General features: G+C 65.0%; 1 non-coding gene across 1 annotated transcript; it reads right to left on the bottom strand.

The window, feature by feature from the left end:
* Positions 1 to 1,127: 1,127 nt before the first annotated feature.
* Positions 1,128 to 1,286, bottom strand: LOC115209972. Its single transcript, XR_003881343.1, has one exon. It is a non-coding gene; the product is annotated as a 5.8S ribosomal RNA (ribosomal RNA).
* Between the last annotated feature and the right edge of the window lie 6,045 nt (positions 1,287 to 7,331).

Raw genomic sequence — 7,331 nt, 5'->3', positions numbered from 1 at the left:
GCCCGACGGGAGACGGGTCGCGACGACGGATCGGAGGGGAAGTGCGTCCGATGCCGGCGCCCCGGGAATCGAACGCCGACGAGGCGGCAGACGACCGCCCGCGGAACGAGCGGCCGCCACCGGCGCGTTCGTCGGCGACGACGGCGCCTCGGCGTGAAGCAGCGGACTGAGTCCCCTCGCGATCGCGGTGAGCGGTCCTACCCGTTTACCCCTGGGCGGTTTCACGGTCTCTTGAACTCTCTCTCCAAAGTTCTTTTCAACTTTCCCTCGCGGTACTTGTCGGCTATCGGACTCGTCCCCGTATTTAGCCTTGGATGGAGCTTACCACCCGCTTTGGGCTGCGTTCCCAAGCAACCCGACTCTCGGGCCGATGAACACCGCCGATCGCCGCCGGCTCCGAATGGGCCTGGCACCCGCTCTGGGCAGCCCCGATCGAGGGGACTCCGAACCTAGCCGGGCGAAACGATCGACCGTGTACGACCCTTGCGCCACAGCTCTCGACGACCGGCGCGGCCGACGAGATTCGGCGTTGGGCTTCTCCCGGTTCACTCGCCGTTACTTAGGGAATCCCGGTTGGTTTCTTTTCCTCCGCTTAGCGATATGCTTAAGTTCGGCGGGTAATCGCGTCCGAGTCGAGGGCAGCGTGAATAAAAAAAAGGAGACGCTGCAAATGAGACGGCTGCTGCTGCTTGCTAACTACCGGCGCGCACACCACCGCTGTCGATCGGCACGAACGCTCGCACGAAAGAGATATTCCCACAGAGCGAACGCCGAAAGACGAGACGGCGGCGGCTGCGGCGGCAGCGACGGAGGGCGGCGGTCGCTCGGAGAGGAACGCAGAGGAAGAAGGCGCGGACGCGACGAGGGGACTCGCCGCGTCGTTCCTCCTCCTCCTACTACTACTGCGATCCCTTACTCCACTGCTTCCGCACTTCGGCGGGCTCCCTCCTCCGCAACAGCGCTTCGCAACGATGACGGTCTGGCATTACGGGAGACGGACGATCGAGCGGCGGCGGCTCGCGCGCGAGATAACTTGCGGGCCTCGCGGCGAGCGCCGCCCTTTCCTGCGACTCCCGACTCCCCGCCGCAGCCAACGGCCGCGGCGGACTGCGTTTTCGTGTCTTGACCGCCTCTCGACCGGACGGGGCCCCGGGACGATAGGATCCCGGGGCCGCAATGTGCGTTCGAGGTGTCGATGTTCACTGAGTCCTGCAATTCGCATCAGTTCACGCGGATAGCCGCGCTCTTCATCGACGGACGAGCCGAGTGATCCCCCGTCCAGGGTTTCGGTAATATTTGCTACTACTACGCGCTAGACGTACGGAAAGGAAAAAAAAAAAAAAGGAAAGCGGCAGCGGCCCCCGACAGGAGGCCGGCGCCGCGCGACGGAAAAAAATAAAATGAGATTCGAAGGCGTCGACAGCGGAACGAAGCGCGCCACTGCCGACGCCGACGGCGAGGTAGGAAGGAAGAGAGAGAGAAATGGTCATGGAGCTCGCAAAGCGTGCAAGCCCCGTCGTCCGAGCGCCATGAGGGCGGGCCGACGCCGGCAGGGTGGTTGCGCGGTCGGCAGCAGAGTGTCGCGGCGGGCTGCCGCGACGGCTACTGCTGCGCTGTTAGAGGGCCGAATCAAGAGCATTCGGTGGTACTCGGGCGAGGGGGCCCGGCCGCGACTTACTGCTCGGCAAGTCTCGCGAAGAGACTGCGCGCTAGGAGGCGAGGAAAAAAGGACGGCCGCGCGTTACGGTGGTCATCGGAAGGCGCCGGGCGGCGCCCACGGCCTAGGCCGAATCGCGCGGTCGGCGAGGCAGGAAGGAAGAGAGAGAAACGGTCATGGAGCTCGCAAAGCGTGCAAGCCCCGTCGTCCGAGCGCCATGAGGGCGGGCCGACGCCGGCAGGGTGGTTGCGCGGTCGGCAGCAGAGTGTCGTCGCGGCGGGCTGCCGCGACCGCTACTGCTGCGCTGTTAGAGGGCCGAATCAAGAGCATTCGGTGGTACTCGGGCGAGGGGGCCCGGCCGCGACTTACTGCTCGGCAAGTCTCGCGAAGAGACTGCGCGCTAGGAGGCGAGGAAAAAAGACGGCCGCGCGTTACGGTGGTCATCGGAAGGCGCCGGGCGGCGCCCACGGCCTAGGCCGAATCGCGCGGTCGGCGAGGCAGGAAGGAAGAGAGAGAAATGGTCATGGAGCTCGCAAAGCGTGCAAGCCCCGTCGTCCGAGCGCCATGAGGGCGGGCCGACGCCGGCAGGGTGGTTGCGCGGTCGGCAGCAGAGAGTCGTCGCGGCGCGTGACGACGGCGGGCTGCCGCGACGGCTACTGCTGCGCTGTTAGAGGGCCGAATCAAGAGCATTCGGTGGTACTCGGGCGAGGGGGCCCGGCCGCGACTTACTTATCGGGCTGGATCGCGAATGTTTATTTCCTTCTTCTCCAATTCGAGAACACGGCGCTAATGATCCTTCCGCAGGTTCACCTACGGAAACCTTGTTACGACTTTTACTTCCTCTAAGCGATCGGGTTCGGTCGTCTTCTCCGGGCCATCAGAGAACGCGCCGACGACGGCGCAAAACGCCGCCGCGCGTAAGCGGACTCGTCGGCCAGATCCGAGGACCTCACCGGACCGTTCGATCGGTAGTAGCGACGGGCGGTGTGTACAAAGGGCAGGGACGTGATCGACGCGGGCTGATGACCCGCGCCTACCGGGAATTCCTCGTTCACGGGGTTGGTTCCAGGCCCCGATCCCTATCACGGGAGGTGGTTCAGAGGTTTCCCGACCCTCTCGGGCCGGGGGAGACGCGCCCGCTGATACCTCCAGTGTAGCGCGCGTGCGGCCCCGGACATCTAAGGGCATCACAGACCTGTTATCGCTCCGCCTCGTGCGGCTTTCTGCCGCCCGTCCCTCTAAGAAGCGCTGCGTTCGCCAACCGACTGGCCCGGACGCGACGGCGTGCCGCCGCCGGGCTCGCGCGGGCCGAGCCGACCGGGTCACCGCCGCCGCTCCGCAACCGACGCCGCAACCACGCCGCGACCGAACCCCCGCGAACGGGGGACGGCAGCCGGACGCGGCCGCAGCGCCGGACGCGAAGGAGAGCGGCGGCAACGGCAAGCCCGGGCCGCGCGCGGAGCTACCGACGACGGCTTCGGCGCCGCCGCGCTACCGGAAAAGCACTAATCGACGCGCTAGTTAGCAGGCCGGAGTCTCGTTCGTTATCGGAATCAACCAGACGGATCGCTCCACCAACTAAGAACGGCCATGCACCACCACCCACCGAATCGAGAAAGAGCTATCGATCTGTCAATCCTACCGGTGTCCGGACCGGGTGAGTTTTCCCGTGTTGAGTCAAATTAAGCCGCAGGCTCCACTCCTGGTGGTGCCCTTCCGTCAATTCCTTTAAGTTTCTGTTTTGCAACCATACTCCCCCCGGAACCGACTATGGTTTCCCGCGCAGGCTCCCCGCCGGGTCATCGAAGCGAACGCCGGCGGAGCGCCAGTCGGCATCGTTTACGGTCGGAACTACGACGGTATCTGATCGTCTTCGAACCTCCGACTTTCGCTCTTGGTCGAGGAAAACGTGCTTGCCACACGCCGTCGCTGCAGTGCGTCTTGCGACGATCCAAGAATTTCACCTCTAACGTCGCAATACGAGTGGCCCCGATCGCTCCCTTCGATCATTGCCTCGTCGTGAACGGAGACCGACGGATGACGCGCGGACGAGGCCATTTTCCATCATTCCATGCTTTTCGTATGCAAGCCGGCGGGGCTCGCTCTGAGCACTCTAATTTTTTCACAGTGAACGTACCGGCCGCCTCGGACACTCGGCGAAGAGCACCCTCGGAGGAACCGTGCGGGCCGAAACGACCGGGAGGTGGACGCGCTACTACCGCTAGAACGCGAACGGCGACGACGCCCAATAGCGCACCCGCCTCGTGGCTCCCGCGCGCGCAGCACGCCTGACCGACCCGCGCCGTTGAAGGCGCAGGCGTGAAACCGGACGCGACGCGACGACGCGACGCGGGCGAAGACGAGCGCTGGACGGGGTGCCGAGTCGCGGCGGCGACGCGAGCAGAGCTCCGCGGCCCGACCGCGCACGCACCGGCGAATAGGGCCGGGAGTGCGAACGGACGACCGAAGCGGACGCGCCAGAAGCGCGCCTGCGACGGCGCCGTCGCCCCGAACCTGCTGGGGCACGTTTTCGAGACCCGAATTCCGACTACGAGCTTTTCAAACGCAACAATTTTAATATACGCTACCGGAGCTGGAATTACCGCGGCTGCTGGCACCAGACTTGCCCTCCGGTCGATCCTCGTTAACGGATTTGAAATGTACTCATTCCGATCGCGGGGCCTCGACAGAGTCCCGCGTCGTCATTTTTCGTCACTACCTCCCCGTGCCGGGAGTGGGTAATTTGCGCGCCTGCTGCCTTCCTTGGATGTGGTAGCCGTTTCGCATGCTCCCTCTCCGGAATCGAACCCTGATTCCCCGTTACCCGTTGCCACCACGGTCGGCACTGACCGGGCCGTCGACAGTTGATAGGGCGGACTCGCGGGGGACCCGTCGCGCGAAGGCTAGTGCGATACTAGCCCGTGCGATCGTACTGACAGTTATCCAGAGTCACCAAAATCGAAGGGCGTGAAGCCGCCGCACGCCTAAGACCCGCGCGCGGAAGGCGCGGCGGCTGCTGCGACGGCCCGTACGCGTCGGTCTCAGTCTAATATTTGCGCCGCGACCAATGCGGAAGGCCGACCGTATCGTCGCGACCGGGAGGGACGGGCGCGGATGCGCCGCCCCAGATCCGGCCGAGCGGACGCCGGCGGCGAACGACGGCGACGCCGCGCGCGAAACGCGACGGCTGCCGAACGCCGTTTTCGAGCCCGACGCCCGGGTGCGACCTGCGATCGCGGCTTCGGTTGCATGTATTAGCTCTAGAATTGCCACAGTTATCCACTCTCCTCGCGGTGGAAGAATACGGTCCCGAGGATTAGGTCCGGTTCCTGAGCCATTCGCGGTTTCACCATTCGTTTACGGCATGAACTTACACTTGCATGGCTTAAGCTTTGAGACAAGCATATGACTACTGGCAGGATCAACCAGGTATCACCGACGTTACGTTCCGAGAGAACGAAGCGCGCGGCGGCGGCGGCGGAAGCTCGGGAAGCAGCCGCCCGCCCGCCGCCGACGATCGGAAAACGAGAACGAAAGGAATCGGAGGGGCCGATAAAAACCGAGAGGCGCGAGGGCGCTCGCGAGTTCGGCCGCCGTTCGTATACGCGCGCGCCAGCTGCTCCTCCTCGTCCCGGAGGCGGAAGCGACACGGGTCGACGCGCGAAGAAGCGTTCGCGATACAAGAAACGGTTTGCGATCCGACTGCCGCACACCGGGGCCGCTGCGGACGGGCTCCGGTGCGGGTCGATTCGAAGTGGGGGCCGGTTCCGGTGCGGAAGAAGAGGGAAGAGAAGAGAAGGCGAAGAAGGCCAGCGACTAGGTCGGCAGACGAGAGGGGCAGCGGCGATTGGCGCGGGCCCGCTGCAGCTTTTAGACTCGCCCGGCGCCCTACGCGTCGGTGGTCGTCGTCGTCGTCGCTTCCTCCACCCGATCCTTTCGAAACGGCTGCGACGAAGTGCGTCCGGACTGCGGTCAACGAGCGAGTGCCATGACGGTGGTCGCCACGAAAACGACGACGCGCGCCAAGGCGGGGTGATGCCGGGAAGGGAAAAAGAAAAAGCTGCAGAAACGCTACGAGGCAGCGAAACCCGGAGTTGAAGCCACGGTTCCGTCCAGGGAAGAAGGGACGGACACGGCACCGCTCTCTTTCGGAGACGCCGCGTCGCCTGTGGCGGAACGGGAAGCGACGGCTAGCCCGTCCGCCGCGCCGGCGGCGACGCGACACGAGGTCAGCGGCGTAACCTGACCGGGTCCTCGGCGGCGAAGACGAGGCCGGGGGTCGGAAGGAAGAAAAAAAAAAGAAAACGCGGTAACGAGAAGCGGTTCGATTGCGGGAGGACGAACCGATTGCGAGCGTGAAGAGGCGGGCAGACGCGGGCGTCGAGGGAGCGCGTCTAAAAGGCGGGCGGTGCGGCGGCGGCGGCAGACATTCGAGGACGCGCCAGCCGTGTAGAGTCGACCTTGCACCGGCAATAAGGGAGCCAACCGTTGGCAGAAAGGAGCGCCGTCAACATCCCTTCCAGGCGGTCCACCTATGTCGTTCGGCCGCGACCCTACGTGAATAGCGCTTGTGCGGCGGTTGCCGGCGGGCGAGCGAAGGAAGGAAATAAGGCGGGCGGGCGGGCAAACGCGTGCGTCGAAAGGGTCGGGCGAACGCAGCGGCGTCTGAAAGGCGGGCGAAGGCGTGCGTCCAAAGATGCGGGTAGAACGCAGCGTCTAATAGGCGGGCGTGAAGAAGCGGACGTCCAGAGGCGGGCGAAGGCGGGCGAAGGCGGACGAAGGCGAGCTTCAAAAGGCGGGCGAAGGCGAGCTTCAAAAGGCGGGCGAAGGCGGGCAAACGCGGGCGTCAACGGGCGGGCGAACGCAGCGTCTGAAAGGCGGGCGGTTCGGCGGCGGAAATTCGAGGACGCGCCGGCCGTGTAGAATCGATCTTGCACCGGCAAACGGGGAGCTAACCGTCATCAGGAAAGGAGCTACGAGGACATCCTTCCGAGACGCTAACCTATGCCGATCAACCACAACCCTACATATTAGTCTGGACCCCCTTGGGGTGCGACGGTCACCTAGAGGCGTGACTATCCCGCCGGGGCCGATCCGTTTGCTTACGGTCCGAGCACCTCCTTGTTCACGGGTCGGACCACGTCGCTGTTTTTACCCGGTGCATATCGCCACGCACTCCCGGCGACTGACGGCATCGATCGCGCCTACGTCCACGCGTACGCGGGCGAGAGCGCGAGTTTCGCTCGAGTCCCACCAGAGCCTCGCGGTGGCGCGGCGGAGCCGAGGGCGAAGGCGGTAGAAAGCGGGCGAATGCCCGCCGCAATCGGCCGTTGCCTGCACCGGCCTCACTTTGTCATCTTTCGGGAATTTACGGGACGGACCGCGTCGCCGCATCGAACGCCCCCGCACGTCGCGACATCGGTCGCGGCTACGTCCACGCGTACGCGGGCGAGACCGCACGCTCGAGTTCGTGCTTTCGATTTCACGGACGGTAGGGCGGCGGAGACGCGGGCGACCGGCGCACGCCTTCCGCCGCTACCTCGTGCTAGCCGCAGTTTGTCATCTTTCGGGATTTTTACGGGACGGACCACGTACTCCTATCGAGCGCCGGTATCTCGCGAACGCCTTCCGGCACCGGTGGCGGCTTACGTCCACGCGTACGGGGGTCGAACCG

The sequence above is a fragment of the Octopus sinensis genome, linkage group LG3, assembly GCF_006345805.1.
Source record: "Octopus sinensis linkage group LG3, ASM634580v1, whole genome shotgun sequence".
In the NCBI taxonomy this organism is placed as follows: Eukaryota; Metazoa; Mollusca; class Cephalopoda; order Octopoda; family Octopodidae; genus Octopus; species Octopus sinensis.
This window is presented reverse-complemented; position numbering and strand designations above follow the sequence as displayed.